The sequence below is a fragment of the Pyrus communis genome, chromosome 1 (assembly GCF_963583255.1).
Source record: "Pyrus communis chromosome 1, drPyrComm1.1, whole genome shotgun sequence".
Classification (NCBI taxonomy): Eukaryota; Viridiplantae; Streptophyta; class Magnoliopsida; order Rosales; family Rosaceae; genus Pyrus; species Pyrus communis.
This window is the reverse complement of record NC_084803.1, coordinates 21095390-21123158: the sequence shown is the minus strand read 5'-3', so window position 1 is coordinate 21123158 and position 27769 is coordinate 21095390. Positions and strand designations below refer to the sequence as shown.

Below are 27769 nucleotides of genomic sequence, written 5' to 3'. Positions count from 1 at the left end.
AAAAAACCTTATTTTTCTCTATGAAAACTATTAGGGTTTTAGCCATAACGAATGTAGAATAAACAAAGAATGATTATAGGGTTTAATTATAGTGTTTGTGTTTATTAATAAATTTGAGTTTTATTATTAATTTCATTTTGTATTTAATAATAATTATGCAATAGAGTAAAATAGACAATTAACATTTAAAATTTAAATTAGGTGTAAAAAAAAGTTAAATAGATTTAAATAAAATTTCTCTTTATTTTACTCTTATCATTAAAAATCAAAAATTTCAAATTCATTCCATTAGTTTTCTTATTAAATAGTCCTTCGGTCTTTCCGATAACCTCACGAAACAAAGCCTCTCTTGATCCCACACAATCTTACTCAGAAACCGCCTCCTGACCCTGCAAATCACTTCCTTCTTATCACCGTCTCCCCTTCCACCTATCAAAACCCGACCTTTCACTCTCTCCTTCCGAACCCTCCTCTCAAACCCGACCCGTCCGAACCAAAACCGAAACCCAAAACCCCACGTCTCAGCTCCAAAAGCCACGGCTAACTCAATCCTGGACAAGACCGTCCTGTTCATGTCGCCCGGGGTCGACCCGGCCGAGGAGATGATTGAGAACATGGTCCTACCCGGGTCGAACATCGTGCTCAGACCCTACGCCGGTGACGCCAAGATTAAGTAGGTGGAGTTCGTGAAGAGCAGTGCCAGAGCCAAGGAATGTCCCAAGCATGACCGGCCCGAATTCGCTATTCTGGGTCGGTCCAATGTGGGCAAGTCCTCGCTCATTAATTCCTTTGTTCGCAAGAAGGATGTTGCTCTTACATCTAAGAAACCAGGTTTCTTCTGGGCTTTGATTATTTTTGTGTAAACTTGTGGAGTTTGAATGTGTTTTGGCATCTGGGTTTTGATTATCTTTGTGTGAACTTATGCAGGGAAGGCGAAGCTCATCAATCATTTCTTGGTCAACAAAAGTTGCTACTTTGTGGATTTGCCTGGTTATGGGTAAGGCACTTCCTTCTTTCGTATATAAAAGAAAAAAAAAAAATTTCAGCTTGTGGCCTTTAATCTCCTAGGTTATGTTATCTCCATTTTGTGACTGTTTGGAACTAGTTGCGCTGAAGAAAGTCTTGAACTTTATTGGAATTAGCTCTAGATCAGTTGGGTTTGAGTTTGTTCGTACAATGCAAGTCAGGTAATGCTAGGGAGACCAAATTTGCAAAGCAAATGATGTGTCACCAATCCATGCAAGTCAGTATATGTATCAGTGAAGTAATGAAGAACACAAATTAGTATAGGAAGATGCTCTACGCGCATGAAACTAAGTTTTCACTTACTAACCGTTATCCTGATTCCTGCATATTATTTGACATGCATTTCATTGCCTACTGCTTCGTAATGAATACAGCTCTCTTGCCAACCAGCTCTCTGTCGTGGTCAGGGCTTTGGTGACTTGAGTTTATTACAAATGCTGAATATCTAAGTCCTATGACATTATTCTTAATGGGTCCAGTAGTTCTTAGTCTAATTTACTAAGTTTCCATCTTGTCACTCACTGACATTGGAAAATGATTACTTTTATGAACTTGTTGTGTAAGCTGAATTTTGTATAAGTGGTGGAGAGAGCTTGCTGGAATCCCTGTTTCTGCTACTACAATTTTAATAGCGCGTAGCGTTCTTGTCACATTTCCCCTTAAGTTACAAGTTCCAAGTTTAAGTGTGTTTGATACGCACTAGTTGATGTCAAGGAATATACCCTGGGATGATGGATATCTAATATGCACAATTGTGACGATTTTGTTTCTGTAGAATGGTGATATTTGCTCATAAACGGGTACCTATACATTAGAAACCCTGTGTTCAATCAATCCATTATAATTTGAAAATATGCCACCAGCCCTTTGGAAATGAAAAAAAGCCGGTGTTCATTTTTTCCATCAGAATTTAAATGCATAACCACTCCCTTGGGCAATTGAGCCTGTACTCATTTTTATCCACTCGAACACATTTAGGCATTATTCATGCTAACATTGACTAAGAAACCTTATTTGTGCTGTAGAGATTGTCACATAATTATCAGTCAAGAGCATAGTTAGGTGGCCCTTTCCATTTTTCTGGTTGTCGTTCTTTTGAAGTTTAAAACTTTCAATTTTAATGTGGGCTGCTGTCCTGGTACCAGCTGTAAGCTTGAAGATTATTTTGCTTAAGAGATTGCTAAATTCCTTTAACTTCTTTTTTCTAATGTTTGTCTGAATTCATATGTAAAACATTTCATGCAGACAATAAGGACTTAATCTTGTTATTTCAGTATTCTATATAGTTTCAGTAGCAATATACAGTAATTGAATAAAATACCTTCGCCTTCTCTTCCTTTTATTTTCTTATGTCTAGTGATTTTCTTTGTATGTAGGTTTGCTAAAGCTCCAGAAGCTGCTCGAATGGATTGGTCTGCATTCACCAAAGGTTTCTTTTTGAACAGAGATACTCTTGTTATTGTCCTACTCCTTGTTGATGCTAGTGTTCCGCCTCAGAAAATCAACCTAGACTGCGCTAATTGGCTTGGACGTAACAACGTACACTGCTCTTCGATATGAAATAACTTTATGTTAACTTCTTCATAAATTGCTCATAATTCATGTGCTCTTTCTGCTTTTTAGATACCGATGACTTTTGCCTTCACCAAGTGTGACAAAATGACGGCGGGCGAACGCAGATGACAACCTCAGGGATTTTCAGCAGTGTAACTGGCTTGGGCAGGGATGAACTTTTGCTCCACATGTCGCAACTTAGAAACTACTGGGATCAATAGCTCTGCATGACAATAATGGTGGCCGAATCCTCCTCAACTTCAGAAGGGACACGAAGAACAAGCAACTTCAACTCGGCTGCTCATGGTCTTTTACTTTTTCTTGTGCTAGCAGTCTTGTTACTGGTTACCATAAACTCTGCGGACGAAGTCCTTGGCTAAAAGTGATTCAGATTTGTAATATTGGCTGTGGAAACTGGAAAGATGTGTTATTCTTTGTGTATATATAGATGAATGGTGTTTTCAGAATATGCTACAGATATTGAGTTTCATCTGTATGCCATTATCGATGGGATTGATAAGCATACTCTTTTTCTCCTCCTACACACCTCTTGTCCATTGTTTTCGTTTGAATTATTCAATTCGTATCAGAAATAAAAGATCGCTGTGAGAATCAACTCCGACTCTTGGATTTATCTTTTCATTTTCAGACTGTCCTTCCCATGTAGGTTTGAGTTGCTGAAAGTTTTGAGTTTCTTCTCGTAAGTGTTTTTAAATTTATCTAATACCTTGAGAGCATCTAATATGTAGATATGCAAATCTGAGATATAAAAATCACATTTACGTCTTATTTTACATTTTAGAGAAATGTATATTTTAGTTGTAACCAATATAGAAATATATATTTGGGATCCTATTTATTTTTCTCTTTGAATAGCAGGGTCAACCTCTGAAAAATATAAAACATGTAATTTATATGTTTATTTATATCCTTCGACCAAGGTAATTGTTTTGTATTTTTCCTACCGGAGTGTTTTCCGGCCAACCAAATTTTGCGTCTTCCATTGAAGATGCTCTGGTGACTTTTTTGAGAACTGCAGGCAGCCACACATGTTAACATTGATGCCATGCCTAATTTACTTTCGGCTGTACGAGAAAAAAACCACATACAAAACAGAAAACAAATAAAAACCAAAAGATTCTTTTCCGTGAGCATGTACGACAGATTAGTCCATGTTCTCCTCTCCTCCACTTGTTTGCAGCCGCTGGGCCTTTGAAAAACTTTCGTGGCGGCAAGTTTCAATCATTGTCAGTGGCAGTTGTGGATGGTCACCGATCTGCAAGACTGCTAACTGTACGTCTGTACCTAAGGTTCTAAAAAACGTTAGGTAGTCAGACAGAAGGGAAGGTCCTAACGCCTAAGAGTCTAAGCGGGGGTCTGTGCGTTTTTTTTATTTTTTTTATTTTTATTAATTAAATTTATTATATAACAATAAAAACATATAAATAAGCTACAACAATTGACTGAATACATAAAATTTGTTGCAATCATATTTAGAATAAGAATGTGATTATGTAAATCCTAGTAGATATATGAATGTATCTTATATTCCTATTAGGAGTTGATTACCTATTAAGAGTTGTAATCCTAAAAGGAAAGGTTTTTGCCTATCTTACTACTATAAATAAAGGCACAATGAGATGACTCAAACACACCTCACAATTAATCACTCTTTCTTCTCTTTAATTGCCACTAGCCCCCCTTTCTCTCTAATCCCCTAGATTAGTTCGATCAAATAGGCCTACAACATGTTATCAGCATGCTCTTGCCAAAAGCTGAGAATTGACGGATCGTAGGAGGATGCTATCTTCCACAAAATTCAAAGGCTTCTCTTTGTTTTCTGCCGATCAGATACGCTTAAAATAAGGGAAGATATTTAAAACGTCCACGAAGCATGAAAACATTTCCCATGATGCATGAACCCCTCTATGTTTATATTTTTCTTACAATATATATATATAGTTTATAAGTTCATATATTTGTTTCATGCATTACACAATTAAATTGTTATGTGGAATTTCTGAGTCAAAACATATAAAATAAATTAGAAGCAATTTAGGGTTTCCTAAACCCTAGGGATATCGATTTTTTTTTTTTTTTTTTTTTTTTTGCATTGGGCATTGTGCGGTACCACTGCCGCAGTACCCACTGTGGATCCATGGACCACCACTAGCCTAAAACCCAGTCAATTAGATCACAAGGCAACAACCTTTGGGCTTGCTATGCTGACCCTAATAACCCAGGCCTTCGACCTGCTTAGCTCTATAAGGCTCGAAGTCCCTTAAGTCTAACCAAGAAAGCCGGTAGCCTTTTTGGCTCGTTGTCCTATGGTTTAAAGCTTGCCTAAAGCAGCTCGTAGCCTATGGGTTGTGTCATGCGCCCCGACCCACTTCCCACAGCTTTGTTTGCTAGGTTGAGGCCTGCCTCGACCCAGACCCAACCTCGGCTGGGCTCCCTATGCAAACCCAAGGCCAGCAATCTGCTGGGCCTGACTCGTGCCCTCCTGGGCCCACGTAAGCCATCAATCTCTTTCTGGGCTTCAAAACCTTCGGCCTGTGGCCTGCAGCGACCATTGGGCTATTTTTGCAGCCATCCTGAGCCTAAACCTTTTTTTGGGCTATGATTTTTCGACCCACTACTATTATTTAGCATTTTAAATAATTTTAACCCGAATGTTACTATTATTTTTGCTTCCACGAGTGACCCCGCTTGGTCCCGATCTATTGAATTAATTAAAAGTGACCCGCAGTCCATTAATCTGATAATAAATCCAAAATTATTAACCTGAAGATCACTTTTGGATATTAGCGATTCAATAATTTATTTTCATACTTTGAACTGTTGACATACTTTTGTAGTAATGAAGCTCTCACATTTGAGTTCTCGAAGAAACTCAAACCCACTATGCTTAAGCTAGCGTATTGCATTTTGTGTTTCTTGCAAAAACCTCTCCTTATGAACTAATCGTTCATAAAAACTAAATTGAACATGTTGTTTCATATTTAGTGCCTTTGAAACTTGAAGTTTTCATCCAAAACATACCACATGAAACCAATAGTTTTCATGCATAAATTAAACCAATATACATCTATAGAACCCGTATATCTACGATATGTCTATGGATTACCATATGACTAATCACGTTTTTGTCCCTCCGTTTTAGGGACATGTCAAACTTGAACAAGCTTGATTTCACTGCTCTAGAAGTCTTCGAAAGAAACTATCTGAAGTGGGTTCAAGACGTGAAGCTCTATCTAACTGCAAAGGGCATTAGAGCCACCATTGAGGCACCTTCCGACGACAAACCTGTCGATGAAGCTTAGAAAGCTACTGCAATGATCTTCATTCGAAGACATATCCATAATGGTCTGCAGACCGAGTTCTTTGTTAAGGATAACCCACGCACTATCTGGCTTGCTCTGGCCGACCGTTTCGATCATCAGAAAGTCATATACTTGCTTGAAGTAAGATATGACTGGCAGCATCCTTGCTTTCAAGACTTTAAGTCCGTTAATGAATATAACTCTGAAGTTTGTAGAATCTTATTCTCTACTGAAATTCAGTATGGTGGAACTAACCAAATCAGATCTCTTAGAGAAGACATATTCGACCTTCCATGCCACCAATATTGTCTTGCAGTAATAGTATAAGGCACAGAAATTCACCAAGTTTTTGTATTTGATCTCTGTTTTACTTATCTCTGAAAAGCAGAACTAGCTTTTAATGAAGAATCATCAAGCTCTACTCACTGGCTTGAACGATGTGCTTGAAGCGTATAGGACTAATTCTAGCAGCCACAAATGATGAAAGAACCATCATGGCCGTGGTAATGGGTGGCAAGCCTAACCACAGGCCTAAGATTAACAGAGTGCTGCACCTAATGGAGGAAACGTGACCCATTTGCGTCCACCACTTGCCCTTAAGGCCCCAAATTTCAAGAACAAGGGCAAAGCTCCCGTTTAATTAGCTTCCACTGAAATGGATATGTGTTACCATTGTGGATGAAGGGATCATTGGTCACGCGTATGCTGAGCTTCCCTTAAGGCTATTGCCAAGTATCATTCCTGTTGTGAGTTTAACTATACACATGCGGATCATCTGGAAGATGCTACTACATCAATAGAGATATCGGATTTTCAAGAGGCGTCAGCTTCTATGGATGAATAAATTAGACGTGTTTTTAGGGTGTTTACCCCTAGTGGCCGAACCCACTAGGAGTGGCCGACCCCTCTTTATTTTTCTAGGTTTATGGTTTAATTTTGAACAATTTTTCTAAGTATTTGGAATAATTTGTTTGGTTTTGGTTTGTTTTGAATAATGGATATTATTTATCAAATTGCTTAAATGAATGAATGGACTTATATTTATGCATATGACCACTTCAATCAATTTATTTCTAGGTATGTCTAGTGGGGAAGTTAGTTGTCTGGCAGATAGTGCAACCATGTACACCATCTTGCGTGAATGACACTATTTTACTAACTTGATACCTAAGAAAGCTCATTTGACAACTCTCTCAGGTCCATCCAACTTGATTGAAGGATACGAAAATGCCCGTATCATGTTGTCCAATGGTACAATCTTAACCATTAAGAAGACACTTTATTCTCCACGTTTCAGAAAAATGTTGCTGAGTTTTAGAGATATTTGAGATAATCAATATCATATTGAAACCACTGAAGATAATGGTTCTAAATTTCTTTGTATCACTTTATACAAATATGACCAGAAGCGTATTCATGAGAAGTTAAAACGTCTCCCAAGTGGGTTGTACATCACAACCATTCGCGGTATAAAAACCCTTAGTGTGGCCGGCCCTATGCCTGAGTTTTAGGACACTTAGCATGACCATTTGAGACATCCTGGATGTGACATGATGTGCCGTATCCTTAAATCATCATATGGGCATTAGTTACCTCTCTATGTTGGATTCTCGCCATGCAAAATGTGTTTTATAGGGAAGTTGAATACTCAACCCTCACGCACAGAGATTATTCACGGCCCCTTTAAGTTTCTTCAGAGGATTTAAGGGGATATTTGTGGACTTATCCAACCAACATGCAAACCATTTAGATACTTTATGGTGTTGGTTGATGCATCGACATGATGGTCACATGTTTGCCTATTTTCCACACACAACGCTATGTTTGCTAAACTCATAGCGCAAATCATTAAGCTAACGGCTCACCACCCTGATTATTCGATTAAGTCGATTTGATTGGATAACGCTGGAGAGTTTACGTCACAGAATTTTGACAATTATTACATGTCAGTAAGGATTGATGTGGAATATCCTGTACCTTATTTTCACACCCAAAACGGCCTGGTAGAAGCTTTCATAAAACGCATTCAATTGATAGCTCGGACTTTGGTTATGAGAACAAAACTGCCAATATCTGCCTGAGGCTATGCAATATTGCACGCAGCTATGTTGGTCTGCCTGAGGTCCACTGCTACTCAACCACATTCACCATTATAGTTGGTCACTAGATATGAGCCTGACGTCTCGCATTTATGGGTGTTTGTGTGCTCCATTTATGTGCCAATAGCGCAACTGCTACGTATCAAAATGGGTATTAAGAGAAAAATGGGAATCTATGTTGGTTATGATTCGTCATTAATTGTTTGCTATTCAAAACCCTTGACAGGAGATCTCTTTACTACACGTTTTGCGGATTGTCACTTTGATGAGACAATCTTCTTGTCGTTAGGGGGGGCATAAACATGCTAACGTTCCTGGAAAACGCTGCGAATTATCGTGGTATGCTCCCACTATGTCTAATTTAGATCCTCGCACTGCCTAGTCTGAAACTAAGGTGCAACAAATTATAGATCTTCAGAGCATTGCTCAAAGCATGTCGGTTGCTTTTAATGATCTAGAAAAGTGACAAGATCACATATACCCACTGCAAACACATCTGCAAGGATAGATGCAGCCCACGTATGACCACAATCCTCTTGGGAAGGTTGAACAGTCCCTGAAGGTGGGGAGGTCACATCTTCCATGCGACAAGGTACATTGGCGGCTATCCAATCATCTACTCCGACCTGAAACGTGGTAAACACTTTGGTTCAAAGGATTCATAATCCTAGAAGAGGAAAATGGCACCAACTAGTGACCCTAGTTTGAGTCTAACCATCACTCACTCATCCGTTCCAACACATGAGGTTATTCTAGATTATGATGATTCTTCAGACGAAACATGCCGACCTCCCGAGAATCACCAGATTTCGATCCACTATGCCGTATTGGATGAGGTATTGAATCAAAATAAGATGATTGTTGACGATGCATTTACGTACACAGTAGCTACTAACATCATGCTTAGTGATAACATTGAACCACATTCTGTTGATAAATACCGACGTAGAACCAATTGGTCAAACTAGAAACAAGCAATCCAAGTCGAACTCGATTCGCTTGCACAACGTAAAGTGTCTGGACCTATTGTTCCTACACCACCACGCGTGAAGCCTGTTGACTACAAGTGGATCTTCGTGAGGAAGCGTAATGAGAAGAATGAGATAGTGCAATACAAAGCACGCCTCGTAGCGCAAGGCTTCTCTCAGCGCCTTGAGATTGATTACGGGGAGATGTATTCCCCCATAATGGATGTTATAACATTCCACTACCTTATCAGTTTGGTAGTTTCCAAAAAACTGAATATGCAGCTTATGGATGTGGTAATTGTGTATCTCTATAGGGATCTAGATACGAAAATCTATATGAAAATCCAGAAGGATTTCTATTGACTGGTTCAAATAGTTCTAGACCACGAAACACCCTCTCAATTAGGTTGAGGAGATCACTCTATGGATTGAAACAATCCGGGCGGATGTGGTATAACCATCTGAGTGAATATTTGACAAGTTAGGGTTAAGTGAACAACATTATGCCCATACGTGTTCATAAAATATTTCGGATTTGCAATCATTGTAGTTTATGTAGACGACATAAACCTCATTAGAACTCTCGCAGATTTTGAGGAAATTGCTACAAACTTGAAATCGAAATTTGAGATGAAGGATCTTGGGAAAACTTAATACTATCTCAGCCTAGAAATCGAGCATTGTTTGCATAGAATCCTAGTACATCAATTGAACTACACCCAAAAGGTGTTGCAATGTTTTAATGAGGATAAAGTGAAGCCTTCAGGTACACCTATGGTCGTTCGGATTTGATATGCTAAATAAGATCCCTTCTGTCCAAATGAGGATGAGGAAGAGATTTTGGAACCTGAAGTTCCTTACCTAAGTGCAAATGGGGCTTTATTGTACTTGGCTTAATGCACTAGACCTAACATTTCCTTCACTCTTAATCTTTTGGCTAGATATAGCAATGCGTCCACACACAGGCACTGGAATGGTGTTAAAAACATTTTTCGCTACCTCAAGGATACGACGGATTTGGGCTTGTTCTATACCCACAAATCTTCAAGTGTTGTTGCCTCTTATGGTTTACGGATTGATTCTTGTCTTGTTGGTTACACAGATGCTGGATATCTGTTTGACCCACATAGGGCATGTTCTCAAACAGTCTATGTCTTTACAGTTGGAGACACCATTATATCTTGGAGGTCTACCAAACAAATGCTAGTTGCAACTTTTTCGAACCATGCTAAGATTCTCACCCTACATGAAGCATCGCATGAGTGCTTTTGGCTGAGAGTAGTTATGGAACATATTCGAAGAACTAGTGGTCTTACTTCCGTCATTGACTTTCTTACAATGATCTTTGAAGAGAATGTAGCATGTATCGAGCAGTTAAAGAAGGGATACATCAAAGGAGACAACACCAAGCACATAACGTTGAAGTGTTTTTTACACACACTAGCAGTAGTAGCATCATAACATTGAAGTCAAACAAATTCGTTCCCAGGACAACCTGGCCGATCTTTTCACCAAGTCATTGCCCAAGTCTAATTTTCAGAAGCTCATCAAAGGATTCGGTATGCATAAATTATCTGAGTTGAATCACTTGTAATTCTCTTATTTAGAAGTTATGTCTAACTTAGGGGAGTATCCTGAAGCATATTCACTTGATCTTAATGTACTCTTTTTCCTACAATTAGAAGCATTTTTCCCATTGGGCTTTTGCTACCTAACGAGGTTTTGACGAGGCACCCATTCTGGGATGATCATACTCTGTTGAGTTCATTACTTTCGTCCTGTTTGACATTTGTTTTAGACATTATGCACACTTCTCACTTTTCTCCTTAGTCTATGGGGTTTCAACATACCCTTGGGTTTTACCATAATGAGGTTTTGTGAGTTTATTTACAAATGCATGCTTCCTTAAATTTGAGACTTGCATTCACCCGTTGTGCTGTTGACTTCATCAACTATTCTACCTTATCTACTGAAGATTTGATGTGATGGTTTGTTGAGCATTTACACACTTAAGAGGGAGTGTTGCAGTTATATTTAGAATAGGAATGTGATTGTGTAAATCCTAGTATATATAAGAATCTAGCTTATATTCCTATTAAGAGTTGTAATCCTAAAGGGAAAGGTTTTTGCCTATCCTACTACTATAAATAAAGGCACAATGAGGTGACTCAAACACACCTCACAATTAAACCACTCTCTCTTTTCTCTAATTGCCGCTGGCCCCCTCTTTCTCTCATCCCTTAGATTAGTTCGATCAAATAGGCTTACAACAAAATTAAATGTGTTCAAAGTTATTTTACAAGAAAGAAAGTCCAAAATTATTTTAGAAGAATATTATCTAAAAACCCTTAAAATAAAAAATATGGATCGTATAGGACAACCTAAGGCCGCCTAGACCCTTTAGGCGGCTGCCTAATTGCCGCCTAGAGGCTTAGCCGATTTTCTAAATGCCTAGGGGTGCCCGACCTTTACCTAGCACCTAGGCGCCTCTTAGGAGGCTGCCTAGGCCGCTTTTTAGTATAGTGTTGTACTCCTTGAGCAAATGGGTGACTGGTGACCTTATTATTGTGTTTCAATAAGCACTAACCAAGTTAGAATTTTTTAAAATAGGGTCATGATAAACAAAAGTTAAGCTAAAAATTTTAGGAGTGGGTTAATATTTTATTACCAAAAAGTAAATAAAGTAGTACACTCTAATAACCTTGAATTAATATTTACTACTTTAAAGATGCAATTAGTACTAATCGAGTTAGAATTTTATAATAATAGGGTCATGATAAACAAAGGCGAAGCTATTAGAAGGAGTGGGCTAATATTTTATTACCAAAAAGTAAATAAAAGTAGTACACTCTATTAACCTTGAATTGATATTTACTACTTTAAAGATGCAATTAGAACTAGTAAAGTACGATTTTTCCTAATGGTAGTTAGTTGGGAGAGTTAAATTGTTAAAGTTCTATACTTTATATGTAGTAAAAATAATCAAAAGACCATAAGTGGTCCTTTACCACAGTGGTGGAAAGATGTTGAGCCCTTGCATAACGGCTTGGGTTCAAGCCCCGTTGATGGCTAATCTAATATCTAATATAACAAAAAAAAAAAAAAAAAAAAAAAAAAAACATAACAACAACAACAACAATCAAAATACCTTGTATGATATATTGTTGCCAAAAACTAGATTATAGCCTACTGACCCTGATTTTTAAGAAGAAGATGAGGGAGAGCAATGTGCAATGCAAGACGAGAACGGCAAACCCAGAAGCATGCAGAATAAAAGAGCAACGTGCAATGCAAGACAGAGAGCAAGGTTTTCTATTACGACTATGAAATTACACAAAAGCCCTCATTAATGGGTGTTAATGGGAGTTAACGGTTTTTGCGGGTTGACCCAAAATGACCTGTTATTTAAGGGGTGATTAATGAGTTGACTCGTTAACAACCCTACCCGTTAAGCATTCATCCAAATACTAATTTTAACGGGTCGGGTTAACAGGTTGGGTTTAAAATACTAAGTCTACTTTCTACAATAATAAAGAGAGTGCCAGTTGAATGACTTCACCTACTTATAAGTATAAATACACGTGGTTAGTGGCTATGAGTCTGTTGTTTCTAAAAATTACATAACCTACGTGGCGTGCCAATTCGTTGTTGAGCTCAGCTGGGCTAATAAGATGAATGTGGTGTTGGGGTGATGAAATGCGTTGTTGACTTCTGCACCAAGCAATTTCGGCCAATGAAGGAACACTCTTGGCCTAGGGTTTTAGAACCTGAAGACAATGTTATGCAATTCACTACTAAGTTCAAGATCTTTTACACCAGCTTCGACAGCTTCAACTATATTTATGAAAATATAGGTCCACTGAATTGGTATTAGGCTGTAAGGACACAGATACTCAAGGGAGATGAGTGTCTTTACGTCAAAGTGGTTCGGCTGTCTGAATGCCAAACTCTGAAATACACTTTTCAGCATCTAATTAGGGGTGGGCAAAAGGGTACAAGACCTTCAGACCGGGGCGGGTATTGTCGATTCGAGGCGAGTTCGTGGGAGAGGCCAAATTTGGTAGAGACAAAACAGGGCAGAAAGGGGTGGTTCTATAATTTTAGAATCCCAGGGTCCCGGACCAACCTGTTTCTACCATAACAATTACTTTACTCATTCAGTCCCCTTCCCCCACTCCCAAACTCCCCCACTTTCCTTCTTTATTCTCAATCTCTTATCTTTGCCACCCCTTGAATCGATTGCGTTGACATCACAGTAGCCACTAGGCCCACCAAATGAGTCACAACATCACCTCACTATTCGAGAAGCCAAAGATTGCGAGGCTCTAGAGCAGAGAAGATGGTGAGCTCAACTCAACTGCTGACCACCCAATCTAGTCCGACTTGGGCTATTCTACGTTGTTCTTGACTCAATTGATGACTGCATTGCCACGATCCAGGATTGGGCTGCCATGGCCAACGACAAGTCCATCGGCATTGTGCATCCTGAGGTTATCCAGTCGACCATATTTTGGCTTGAGGACGAGTTCTTATGCAACATGCCATGCTTTGAAATTCTTTATGCAATTTCTAATTTTTGAAGATTATTAATCGGTATTTGTATGTGGTTGTTTTGTTGTGGTGACGGTCTTGTCATTGGGAAATATGACTTTGGCATTTTCTTTTATGTGCTGAAGAGCACAACCTTAATGAGGTCATTCGTCGTCCCTTTTGTGCTAATCTAAAAAATTGTAATTGGACTTGTGGACCCGATCCGAATTGTCTTGTTTCTAACAAGTTGGGTAAAGTCTCATTCCCAAATCAGAAATTTGATTACCACCCCGGCTTGCCTCGTTGCATTTTCATATGGGTTTAGTATGGTCTCTCTAAATTTGGGCCTGTCCCGGTCCATGCCCAGCCCTATATCCAACCATAGAACACCTCACTTTGCTGGAAAAAAGATTATGAAGTGACCTCTCTCGGCGAAAGAATCATAGACTCTTTGTCGACTGAGACTTGGGATAGATAGCTAACTGAACTGAAAGTAATTTTGTTTAACCAAACTAAAGAAACTCCTAGATCAACTGATTCTACGACTGGTGTTCAATCAAACTAAATATGGCTTCAGTTTGTTAACCAAGTGATGTTCAACCGAACATAATATGTGTTGAGGAAGGGTCATTGAAGCAATTAGTGTTTTTTCTCAGGATTTGAAAAGGTTTAGCATAAACTGAGGGTTTCGCGTAGAGCGTTTTTTTGTGTGTTTATGTGTTGAGTTGAAAGTCTTTTCTACGTTGCAAACCTTCATGTACTTGTAGTGAACTAATTCTTTGATGCCCAAGTTTGCCGAGTGATAAAATTATGATAATATTCCAATTTCTTGACATATTCTCTAAATATACTCAAAATTATTCTCGGCCAAAACTCTATCGATGAGTCTCACCTTCTTCTTCTTGAACTAGAATTCTGAACCTAGACTCGTTTAAGGATTAATTCAGATCTCATCCAAAACGAATCCTAACCAATCCAAGCTTCTATCCAAAGATTATACCTAAACCTCAAATAATCCCATTTTATCTAGGACTCAACCACACTTTAGTCTTTAGACAATCCTACTTTGTTTAGGACTTGGCTACTCCAGCAGTAGTACTGGGCTGAGACTAGATAGACTCAATTCGGCCAAAAATATTAATTTAGGCCCAAATAAAGTCTTAAAAGAAGAAGAAGATAACCATAGGTAGAAACCTGAAAGACTTTCAAAAGGTTCACATAGTGAATAAGGGATTTAGGGTATGTTTGAGTAAGGAATTTTTAAATTCTAAGGGATTTAGGCAAAGTTATGAAGAAATGGATCACAAAAAAGTTAGATAGGAGGAATTAAAAATGCATCTATATGAGCGTTATAAAGTAATGTGAGAGGAATTTGTAAATGACTACTTAGAATGTGTCATTTATAAATCTCTTTTACATACATTTGTAATGGTCATGTGGTGCATTTTTAATTCCTCTCATCAACTTTTTAAGACCTATTTATTCTTAATTTTGCCTAAATGTTTTGGAATTTGAATGTTCTTCACCTTAACATGCCCTTAAAGTTTCATAGAACTTAGAGAATAAATTTGTTAGCAATGCATTACAAAGATATAGAAAAGAGACTCGAAAATGAGTAGATATAATACATTTAGAAAATTTTCAAACAACACATTGAAAGATGTCATTTCAAAGACTTTTGTTTAGAGCTCGTCTTATGTCTAGGATTGGAATGAATTCGGTAACTCATAAAATTCAAGGTATAATAAAAGTAGATGTGAATGATTTATATTTTGACAGAATTAGATGGGGATTGACACGAATGAATTGTGAGAACCTGTATTTTAATCTTATCTACATATCAGCTTAAGCTTTATTTGGTATATTAATATTTATACTACTTCTAGTTAGATTTATTAATACATTTTAGTATAAAAGTATTTTTGCAAGATCACTATTAGAAAAGATCTTTGCTGCCACTATTTCCTGATATTATGACACCTCCAGCTTACCTATATGAATTATCACCAATTCAACTGCCACGTTATTAGTCCCTTAACTCCATAAGTTGAAACCTCCACCTTTCACACCATCGTTTACAAAGCCACTTGTTAAACCCAACTATTTGTCAACATATCATTCATCAAATGCATTCTTATCTCATATTAACTACCATAAAACACTAAGTATGCCGGCTTTATGTCCCTATAAACAGGAGCTAAGCTCTATTTAGTTTTCCAACATGAGCTAGCATGCAGTGCATGCTCTCTGGAGCTCACGTTGTGTGTATATATGTGTGTATTGTGTCTCTGTGTGTGTGTGTGTAGTTTATATATGTATAGAGAGAGATCAGGAAAAATAAGAGTGGACTTATACATAGTGTTGATTGTGATCAACTTCGTAGAGCTTGGAACTTGGATTGGAACACAAAAAGGTTCTAGCTTCAGATTTGAGGTAGGTTTTTTTGGAAACTTATCATTATTGGGATATTTGTCTTATTTAATCTTTGTGAAATATGTGTTACACTTGATATATATCTTTATAATTGAGATAATTGTGTATTTTGGAAATGATATATTTTTGGAGAACAATTTAAAAATAAATAAAAATAACAAAACTTGAAATACTAAATTCTTTATTAACAAAAGTACTTGCAATCCATAATGAAATAACATAAATAATTACAGGAATTAAATGATACTAACTTGAATAAATCACAGATAGAGGCTAGCGCAAAAACAATGTCTTTCGAACAGTATTTATGTCCCACTCTTGTGCTTGTGTTCGATGACGTCTGCCCAACTAGGATACAACTATCTAATCCTATAATTCGCACAAGATTATAGAATTCTGGCAAATTGCTATGTGTGTTCTCTCTGTAAGGTTTTGTATGGGAGAGATAGAAAAGGAAAAAGATTAGATATGATGGAATTGAGTCTTTAGTTATATAGGCTAGGAAAATTTTATTTGAACCCCTATAACTTATCTCTACACCCAACTTACTTTCTACATCCATATCATTTTTAATTAAACTATCAATATCTCTTTAAACCCAAATTTAATATCTAAACTCCCCTCGCAAACCCAATTCAATATGCAAATTTATCTTTACACCCATTATTTTTACATTAGAAACTACCCGGATCAGTCTCATGAAGATCCATGTTAATTAAATCTATTAATCTAATTAAACACAGTGACATGAAACTATGAAGTCAAACAATAAATTAACTAAACCCTAGCTAGTTTAACAAATGCATGCATATTTTGCAGGTCAGTTTGTAGTATTGAGAATAATACCGAATTATCAGACCGACATGCTTGATTCCCCTTGAGCCAAAATCGTACTCTTACAATAAGTAGGGTTTTGATCTCATATATAAGAGGTAGCAGTACTAGTGAAAGCATATGCCAACTCTCTTCTCCTCCTCCTTCACCTTTTCTTGTCATTAACCTTGATATGTTGTTGCTTGCTATTTTGCAGTAGTAGTAGCAGAAGTAGAAGTAGGTTTCCTCTAGATGACGAGTAGTGTTGGACGTATGGTGGTGGTGGGGTTAGTGGGTGGTGGTGGTGGGAGTCATGATGACAATAAAAAAGTTGGAGGATCCAAAACTTCAAAATCACCATTCATATGTCAAAAAAAAAAAAAAAATCGGTTTTTATTTCTATGGAACGGGTCTTAGGATTTTTGCCACAATAGAATGTCAAGGAAAGATTAGTGATGGCTAGCGTTTGATTATCGGGGGTGGGTTTATTGATAAATTTTACTTTTATAATTAAATTCATCTTGTACATGATGGTAATTATGCAATAGGATAATAAAGATATTTCATATTTAAAGTTTAAGTTAGGTGTAGAAAGAGGTTAAATGGGTTCAAATAAAATTTCTCTATAGGCTATTTCATCCTTTTCAAATACCTTTTGGATGTATCTGAAACCACACAACTCTTTCCAAACAGTTGTGTCTATTAATCAAAACGGTTTTTAATTAATTTAATTAAAAACTTAATTCAAAATTAAAATTAATGAACCCTGATTAATTTTAACTTCTTAGGCCCCAAGTGCCATTGTCTTGATTAATTAATATTAATATTATGGTATAATCATCACAAGCCTAATCCACACAATTAGTGGCCCAAACCTTAATTCTCATTCCAAATGGTGCAATACCTAATCACTAATAAAGGCGACTCACCTAATATAAAGACCTCTACGGAACTTGAGTTCCCTGATGTGGGACAAAATGAGGCTAAAAACTCCAACATATATGATATTATTGTTATTTTTGATCATGTTGATATTGTGATAATGATGATTATATGTATATATCATTGCCTACTGAAGTCAAAGGATTATATTGGTTTATTCGAGATTGGGATATGAAAATGGAACTATCTTTTGTGTGGTTGAGTTCGACTCTTGTATGGACTAGCAAGGATGGCAAAAGTGAAATTACAGGAACGGTATGAAGTAGTCGGGACTCTGGTGGCCGAGGGAATGACAAGATGGCTAACAAAAGGGGAATTAGGACGATTGAGTTACGAGTGTTAGTTTGTATAATAAAGCATTTAGACCACCGCTACAGTGGTAAAATGCATGGTATAGGACATACAAGTCCGCATGTTTTATTATATAGATTAATGGGTTGGGTAATTGAAGTTAAGCTGCATTCATGGAATATAATTTATGTTGTTGATATTTGATAACATGTTACAATAGATTTATGTGAGCATGACGCTTGGTTTAGCCTTGACAATTATCCTTGATAAGATTTATATCCTTACTGAGCTGTAGTTTTGCTCACCCTATACATTTTAGACATTGCAGGTTTGGTACAAGATTAACGAAGGGTAGACGAGTTGAGATTGTGTTAGATGAGGAATTTTAAGGATTTTATTATCTTGTACACATGTAAGGATTTTAGAGTTATTTATAGAAGAGAAGTTTGTTTTCCGTTTTATTTTTACTTCTATTCGCGCGCCGGGTGCAGGGTTTATTTTTCCATCGACCTCGAGTCCAAGGTGTGACATGAAACTTATTCCTTCTAATCGTACTAATATGACAAGGATTGAAATGAATAAGTTTCTTTAATTGGTAATCCATCTTCTACCTTCAAATTAGATCAATTTTTTCACTCCTTTCAATATACCTTAAGTATAGTGGATTATCCAATTTCAATTCAATTTTAGACACCAAATGAGACTTAATTTAATGCATTTATAGTTGTTTTAGTACTAGTTTTTAAATGCTTGAGTAATTCATTGGTAGGGATTTTATAGTGCAATTTCAATAATTGGTTCTAAAGTTCCTCATCCAAACATTGCATAAAAGTTAGGACCACATAAGACCTTTCACATATTTTCTAACTAAAATGGTATTATTTGATAGAATGAGGATCTTCTCTCGATCTTCCAATCACATCCTTCATCGTACATCGTGCGACCAGCTTTCGCTAGGTATTGTTTATATTTAATTCTAAATAAAAAATTTGCAATGATTTATGACCACATGATATATGATGAACGAATATAATTAGAGGATCTCTGGAATCCTCATAAAGAAGATTCGGAGAGGATCCTCATTCTATTTGATATACTCTCAACACAATCCTTACAGGTGAACAAGTCTTTTTAGGTGACATGTAAACATCAGAAAAAGTTGAAGCATTAAGAATTTGCCTGAAAGTTCAAATTTTATGGCATTGTTAAGTAATACATAGTTCATCAACTTCTCCATAAAGGATTTAGAAATATGTACTGAACTCAATTATTTCCTTGATTCCATAATTAATTTTACATTAACTATAAAAGGAATTTGGACAAGCTTGTCTTGTTAGAATCTAGAGAGAGATTTAGTGAGAGAAAGCTGTAAAGAGAGAAAGTAAAATAATATTGTCTATTGTATTGAATGAATAATCTTACACTTTAGGTATATGTATATATACCAGCATTTACATATGTAAACCACCTATCTTAATGAGTAAGCAAAGTATAACTAATTCTCATAACAAACTCTAACAATACCACATTTTGTCAGTTTACATTACTACCCTTAATATTCCCCCTCAAACTAAATTGAGGTAGCCAAAGAGAAAGTTTGTCTCTAAGAAGCAAAAAACGATCCTTGGACACTGTTTTGGTGCAAATGTCTACAGTTTGATCCTGTGTACAAACAAAAAGAACTGTGACAGAGTTTGCCAACACTTTCTCCCTGATATAATGATAGTCAATCTCCATATGCTTAGTTCGAGCATGGAAGAGCAGATTTTTAGCTAAAGAGATGGCAGATATGTGGTCGCACCAAATTTTGGGAGGATAGGGAAGAACAAGACCAATATCAACCAATAGTTTGCAAATCCAAGTTAATTCAGCAACTGTGTTGGCTAATGATCTGTATTCTGCTTCAGTGGAGGTTCTTGCCATGGTAGGTTGCTTCTTAGCACTCCAACTAATGAGTGAATCACCTAGAAAAACATAGAAACCACCTGTGGATCTTCGATCTAAAAAATAACCTGCCCAATCTGCATCTGAGAAACTATTAATGCTGAATTATTATGAACATTTTGGAAACCAAAGACCAAGGGAGAGAAAGCCCTTTAGATATCTGAAAATTATTTTTATAGCCTGAAAATGAGATTGCCTTGGACTTTGCATAAACTGACACATAAGTTTAATTGTAAAAGAGAGGTCAGGTCTAATCTAAGTGAGGTATTTAAGCCATCCAACTAATGATCTATATTTTTTTGGATTGAGAAATAGTGGAGATGAGTGATCTAGTTTGGATGTGCTCAATGGACTAGCACAAGGCTTAGCACCATCCATATGTGCTTTTTTTAGAAGATCCATGATATATTTAGTTTGAGAAAGAAATAGCCATTTGGAAGACCTCTTGACATCAATTCCTAGAAAATAATGAAGGGATCCCAAATCCTTGACATGAAATAAGGCACAAAGTTAAGAAATCACAGTTTTGCATGCTTCAGAATCGAGTCCTGTAACCAGAATATCATCAACATATACTAAGACATACACCACAAAAGCATCTTGCTTGACAAACAGTGAATGATCATTTTGTGAACCAGAGAATCCAATAGAGATTAAAGCAGCTGTCAACTTGTCATACCAGGCTCTGGGAGCCTGTTTTAGGCCATACAGAGACCTATGCAATTTACAAACATGATTTGGGTTGGCAGAGTCCTCAAACCCAGGAGGTTGAACCATATACACAGACTCAGTGAGATTGCCATGCAAAAAGGCATTGCTAATATCTAACTGATTCAGAAACCAATGAATTTTAGCTGTTAAAGTGAGTAGGATTCGAATGGTGACTGGTTTAGCAACCAGATTGAAAGTTTCATTGTAGTCCAGACCTTGTTGCTGAGGAAATCCTTTTGCAACAAGCCTGGCTTTGTATCTGTCAACTAAACCTTTAGGTTTTCTTTTGATATGAAAAATCCACTTACACTATACCATGTTTTGAGAGGAATGAAGAAGTATCATAGACCATGTACTCATTTGAAGCAGGGCATTAAACTGCTCCTGCATAGCTTGTCTCCAACGCAAATGTTTGGAGGTTTGAAGATAGGTAGAAGGTGTAAAATCAGTAGATAAATGAGATGGGAAAGGATGCTTGGTTGTTAAGAGAGCCTTAGGTTTGAAGATACATTATTTGGATCGGGTGGTCATGGGATGAATATTGGTAGTGATAGTTGGTGGTATAGGTGGTGAAATAGGTGAGGGAGTGGGATATGAGATTGATAGATGAAGTGGGAGATAAAGGTACAAGATGTGTAGAAGGAGAGGAGGAAGAAACAATAGAGGGATTGGTGAAAATTGAGGTAGGTATTGAAGGTTGAGTGAGGGGAGATGTAGGGGAAGAAATTGAATACTCAGTGGCTTGGTGATAAGGAAATGTATGTTCATCACAGATAACATGCCTGGAAATATAGATTTTCCCAATTTGAGCATCCAAACATCGATAGCCCTTATGATTGAGACTATATCCCAAGAAGACACATGGTTTACTTTTGGGATCAAGTTTAGAAGAAATGCAAGGTTTTAGCCATGGGAAGCATCGACAACCAAAAATTTTGAGAGTGGTATAATTTGGTGGTTTATGAAATAGAGATTCCCAAGGAGAAGATTTGACACCAATTGGCATGCGATTAATGAGATATAAGGTTGTTGAAAAGGCTTCAACCCAATAGATGTAAGGAACCTTAGAAGCTGCAAGAATAGTTCTGGCAGTTTCGACCAAATGCTTGTGCTTTCTTTTAGCACAGCCATTCTGCTCTGGGGTATGGGGACAACTAAGTTGATGAGAAATCCCATATTTTTGAAAGAAATGGGAGAAGGTATGATTGACAAACTCACCACCAGAATCTTATCTCACAATAATAATCTTGAACCCTAGCATGTTTTCAACCATAGACTTGAAGTTAACAAATGTACTATAAACTTCAGATTTATACTTGAGTGGAAAGAACCAAGAGTACTTGGTGAAATCATCAACCAAGATAAGGTAATAGTGATATCCATTAACAGAAGAAATGGGTGCAGGACCCTATACATCAGTATGTAATAGCTCAAGAAGCTTACTTGTGTTACAAGGAACAGAAGTAAATGATTTCCTAGAGCATCTGCCTAAAGCACAGCTTGAACACACAAAATTATTGAGCTTATCTAAAATAGAAACACTAGTCTGAGAAGCTAGTTTATTTAAGATTTTGAAGGATGGATGGCCCAAAAGTTGATGCCATATATCCTGAGGAGCTTTAGTACTTGCTGCATAAGCATAGTGATTTCCAGCAATAGAGGGTGCAAGAAAGGGATAGAACCCAACATTAACAGGACCTTTAAAAAGCTCATTCCCTGAAGTAAGAACCTTCATAATGAAGTGAAAAGGGTATAGATGAATTGGGCACCAGTTATCAAGTATAAATTGATTTGCAGAAATCAAATCTTATTTCAAATCAGGAATATGTAACACATTGTTTAGGGAAAATGTATGTGCAGAAGTAGTAAGTCTAGAAGAACTAGAGTGAGTGATAGGCAAACCTTTGTCGTCGCCAATGTAGACTTGCTTAGGACCATTGTAAGTTTCAGAACTCTGAAGATTGTTAGAGGAATTCGTCATGTGAGAGCTTGCACCGGTATCAAGAAGCCATGTAGGATTTGCATAGAATGTGCTGGCATGAAATACAGTTTGAGAAGACTTGTTGCCATAACCAGAAATTCATCCGATGAGGACAATCAAGAGCCTCATGATCAAATCGGCAACATATTCGACAAGAATTTATTCGGTTTAAATTATTGAACTGAGATCTGGATCCACGATTGTACCTCTGTTGACCTTGGTGAGAGAAATTTGGACGAGAATCATTGGGGCGATTCTGAGAACTTCTAAGTTTAGAGAAATTCCGATCCATGCCACGACCTTGTGAGGAGTTGAAATTCGAGCCTTGTTGAACATAATACGCCTGAGAATTTAAGTCACTGAGCGGTGTAGGAAGAATTCCAGTGGATGAATTGTAAGCTTGAAATGGTGCTGATGATGTAGCTTTCTTGTGACTAGTCAATTGAATCTCCTTGCTAAGTAAGAGGCCATGTAATTCATCAATGGTGGTTGAACCAAGACAAAATTGAATAGCATCCACAAAAGAATCATATTTAAGCGGTAATCCATGAAGAGTGACAGAGATCCGAATCATCAATCGGAGCTCCAACAGTTGCGAGAAAGTCCGCGATTTCTTCAATATGTTGAAGATAAGTAGATGCGGTTAACTCACTTTTGGTTATTGTCCGGAGTCGAGAACGAAGTTCATGTATGTGTGAATGAGATGCTGACGCAAGGCATGACTCCAATTTGGACTAAAGGTCTCGAGCGGTGGTAACACCAACAGTGTAGGGAATCAAAGAATCCAAGAGTGTAGAGTTGATCCAAATCAGAATGTTTTGATCATTCTCAAACCATGCCACATACTGAGGATCCATAGTTGAAGTGCGATTTCTTGAAGAAACAAGAAGATACTTAGGCGGCGCCACCATAGAGCCATCAACAATTCCGATGAGATTATACCGGTGAAAGATCGGTGCAAATAGAGCACTCTAGGTAAGCCAATTTGTGGTTGTCAATTTGATCGGAACCAGTGAGCCAATGTTCTGAATTGTGATCGAAGAATTGGCCAAATTAGGGCACGGATTTGGGACTGAGGAATGTGTAGAGAGAGATTTAGTGAGATAAAGCTGTAGTGAGAGAAAGTAAAATAATATTGTGTATTGTGCTGAATGAATAATCTTACACTTCAGGTATATGTATATATACCAACATTTACATATGTAAACCACCTATCTTAATGAGTAAGCAAAGTATAACTAATTCTCATAACAAACTCTAACAATACCACATTTTGTAAGTTTACATTACTACCCTTAATAGTCTGCAATAATGCAACGCCACTCACATTATCACATACAGCTTAATAGAACTGTTCTTAATCTACTACGAGTCTAGGATGCTAAAAATCAAAACAAAGCAAAATTAAAAAATGCCACAATTTTAAGAAATTGGGAGCTCACATAATACTACAATTTCGGATTTTAAACTAGTCTTAAAGTTAAGGTACAGTGCTATGTTCCAGACTATTTCAGACAACTCGAGTCCACCGTGCTGTCGTGAACCTTCTCATGGCGAGGGAAGAACAAGAAGAAGAGACATGGTTTGGAGAAGAGGACACACTGATATCGATCGGCGGAGAAGAAGGAGCACTGTTTGGTTGAGAGGACAGATTGACGTCGGAAGGCGGAGGCGCAACGCTTTGGAGAGACTAAGGCTCTAAAAACTCGGGCGCGCTGGTGAGGCTGTGGACAAGCTCCCTGAAGTTAATGGGGTCAACTTTGTAGACTCTTGGTAGGGTTGGAGGGAGTGGTGCAACTGCAGGCTTCTTCCAAGGCTTCGACGAAGATTTTCGGACCGAGTGGAGTGAACCCTTTGTTGGTTGAGTGGTTTGGGACATGTATGTGGTGGTGGAGGAGGTTAAGGAGGAAGAGGAATGAGATTCCATGGACTTGAAATTGGAATTGTGGGGTTTGGAGGAACTAAACAATGCGATTGTTATATGGGATTGGGAAGTGAATAAAAAAAAGAACGACCTAGAAGTGAAGCCGTATGAGAAAAAGAAGCAAAGAACTTCAAAGCTATTCTTGTCTTTGAGCCGTCGGCGGTGACGATTGGATAAATTTATAATTGTGCAACATTGCAATGTGGTCAGAAAATTATTTTTGACAATATATTAATGCATATATATACACACACATATAGAAATAAGTATAGGATATTTTATTGTGCTCCATTATTGGGGTTTCTCGGTTTCTCTCTTCTCTGTGATTCTTTTCTTTCTGTCTTTTGGTCATTGTTTGTATGTATGATGGTGAGTGGTGTAAACTAATAAATAAAACCCAATAAAATATGATGGTGGGGTGGTTCAAACCTGCAGTGTTGGTGGTCATCAGTTGTCTTTAGCCTTCTCTTGGCCTTTTTCCAACCTTGTTAAATTGGTTGCTTATATTATATATATTAATAGAATTTTACGGCTTAATTTTCATGTATTGCATAATTTGGTATATAATACATATAATCCTTGTTCTTAAAGGAAAACTAAAAAGAACACGAGATATCCTTCCCAATAAAGGACTCTAATATTTACACAATATTTACATTCCTATTTTAAAGATTACTCACAGCAGCACTCTCCCTCAAGTTGGAGCATAGATGTCACACATGCCCAACTTGACGAGTGAGTCACCAAAAAACCTACTACACACGGCATGAATGAGAATGTCCACAAGTTGTTCTTTCGAGTTCACAAACGGTATTGACACGATCTTCTTTTCAAGCTTTTCCTTAATGAAGTGCTGATCAACCTCCATATGCTTTGTTCTGTCATGCTGTACCAGGTTTTCTGCAATCTTTCATGTTGACTTATTGTCACAGTACAAATTTATGGCCTCCTTTAGTTTGAAACCAAGACCCTAAAGCAACTTATGCAACCTAAGAACTTCACATACTCCATGCGCCATACCCTTGAATTCGGCTTCCACAGAAGACCTAGACACTACATTATGTTTCTTGCTTCTAAAAGTAACTAAATTTCCACGAACGAATGTAAAATATCCAGAAGTAGAACGCCTATCAGTCACATCACCTGCCCAATCAGCATCAGTAAACCCCTCAATTTTTAGATGACTAGAATTTCTATACAAAATTCCTTTCCCCGGGGCTGACTTTAAATATGTCAAAATACGCATAACAACAACCATATGATCCACACTTGGTGAGTGCATAAATTGACTCACCACACCCATTGCATACGCTATATCAAGATGGGTATAAGCAAAATAAATTAGTCTTCCTACCAGTCTTTAATATCTGCCTTTATCTATTGGTTCTTGATCTGGATAAATCCCCAAGTGATGTTTATCCACAATAGGAGTATCCACAGGTTTACACACAAGCATACTTGTTTCCTTTAACAAATCGAGAACATACTTCCGTTGAGACAAGAAAATACCTTTGGATGAACGAGCACCCTAACTCTAAGAAAATACTTTAAGTCACCCAAAGTTTTCATCTCAAACTCGGCAACAAGGTTCTTTTCCAGTTTGACAATCTCATATGAATCATCACCTGTTAAATCATATCATCCACATAAATGATTAAGGCTGTTACTTTACCATTTCTCCATTTCACAAATATAGTATGATCAAAATGACTCTAATAATACCCATTCTTTCTCATAGCCTAAGGAATCTTCTAAACCATGCACGAGGTGCCTGCTTAAGCCTATAAAGGGACTTCTGCAATTGGCACACTCATGTTTTTCCTCCATTATTATATCCTGGATGAAAATCCATATACACTTCCTCCTCCAAATGTCCATGAAGAAACACATTTTTTTACATCAAACAGTTTCAATGGCCAATCCAAATTTGCAGCTAATGAGATAAGAACTCGTACCACATTCATCTTTGCTACCGGAGAAAAAGTTTCCTGATAATCAATACCATACATTTGAGTGTATCCTTTTGCTACCAACCGTGCTTTATACCTGTTGAGTGAACCGTTAGCTTTGTATTTAACTATAAAAATCCATCGGCACCTAATTGGTTTTTTCGCTTTCAACAGCTCCACTATTTGACATGTATTATTTTTTTGTAGTGCCTTCATCTCTTCATCCATTGTTTTAGCCCATTCTCTATTCTTCAACGCATCCTCTACTCGAGTTGGTAATTGAATTGCCTTTACATTGTTCACTTAACCTTGACTTTCAGGTGAAAGGTTTTTACATGACACATAACTGGTTATTGGATACTTTTACTTTTCCTTCCAGAGAATACCTGTCAGAAGGTACACCACGATTTTGCCTTGGTGGCAGTTTATATGTACTTATAACATCATTAGTTACATGAGCATCACTAGTACTTACCTCATGGATATTCAGAGAAGATGTATTGGGCGATAAGACTATCAAGCTCAAGAGAAGGGGGAAGCTTGGGCACAAATCTTGAGGCTATTAGCTTCAGCAGACTCCTGCGGTGAGGCTAGCTTGGCTTCAATAGCAGCTTGCCGAACACCAGCTGTAGCACAGGTTTCCTTGGCGATAATCAGTGGTTGACCACCTGTAGTAGTCTCGGCAGAAAGGAACGAAGACTCTGCTACATCCCTCGGCACAGTATTGTCATGATCTCCCGTCTTGTACATTCAACCACCCTAAAATACCATCAAGATCACAAATAGCACTCTTCCCTTTAGGATCGGAAGGTGATGATACGGGAGAATAAAAATATTCTGATTCAGAGAAAGTCACATCCATGGTGACATACATGTGGTGGGTTTTAGGGTGGTAGCACTTATAACCTTTCTGTTGGGATGCAAAGCCAACAAAGACACACTGAAGAGAACAGGGATCCAATTTACTACGATGAATCTTGTGGATATGAACATAAGCAACACAACCAAATACTTGAGGAGTAAGAGTGTTGGTGGAGATTACAGGAACATGTTCCATCAGTACTTGGAGTGGAGTATGAAATTCTACAACTCGAGATGGCATGCGATTGATGACATACATTGCATAAATGACGGCGTCTGGCCAAAAACATTTAGGTATGGACCCACCAATAAGCAATGCATAAGCAGTTTCCAAAATATGACGGTTTTTCCTCTCAGCCACCCTATTTTGTTATAGGGTATAAAGACAAGTGGTCTCATGGAGGATACCTTGATCACGGC

The 27769-nt window shown here is 37.5% G+C and overlaps 1 pseudogene; it reads left to right on the top strand.

The window, feature by feature from the left end:
- Nucleotides 1-353: 353 nt before the first annotated feature.
- Nucleotides 354-3107, top strand: LOC137723930 (GTP-binding protein At2g22870-like; annotated as a pseudogene).
- Nucleotides 3108-27769: the final 24662 nt, after the last annotated feature.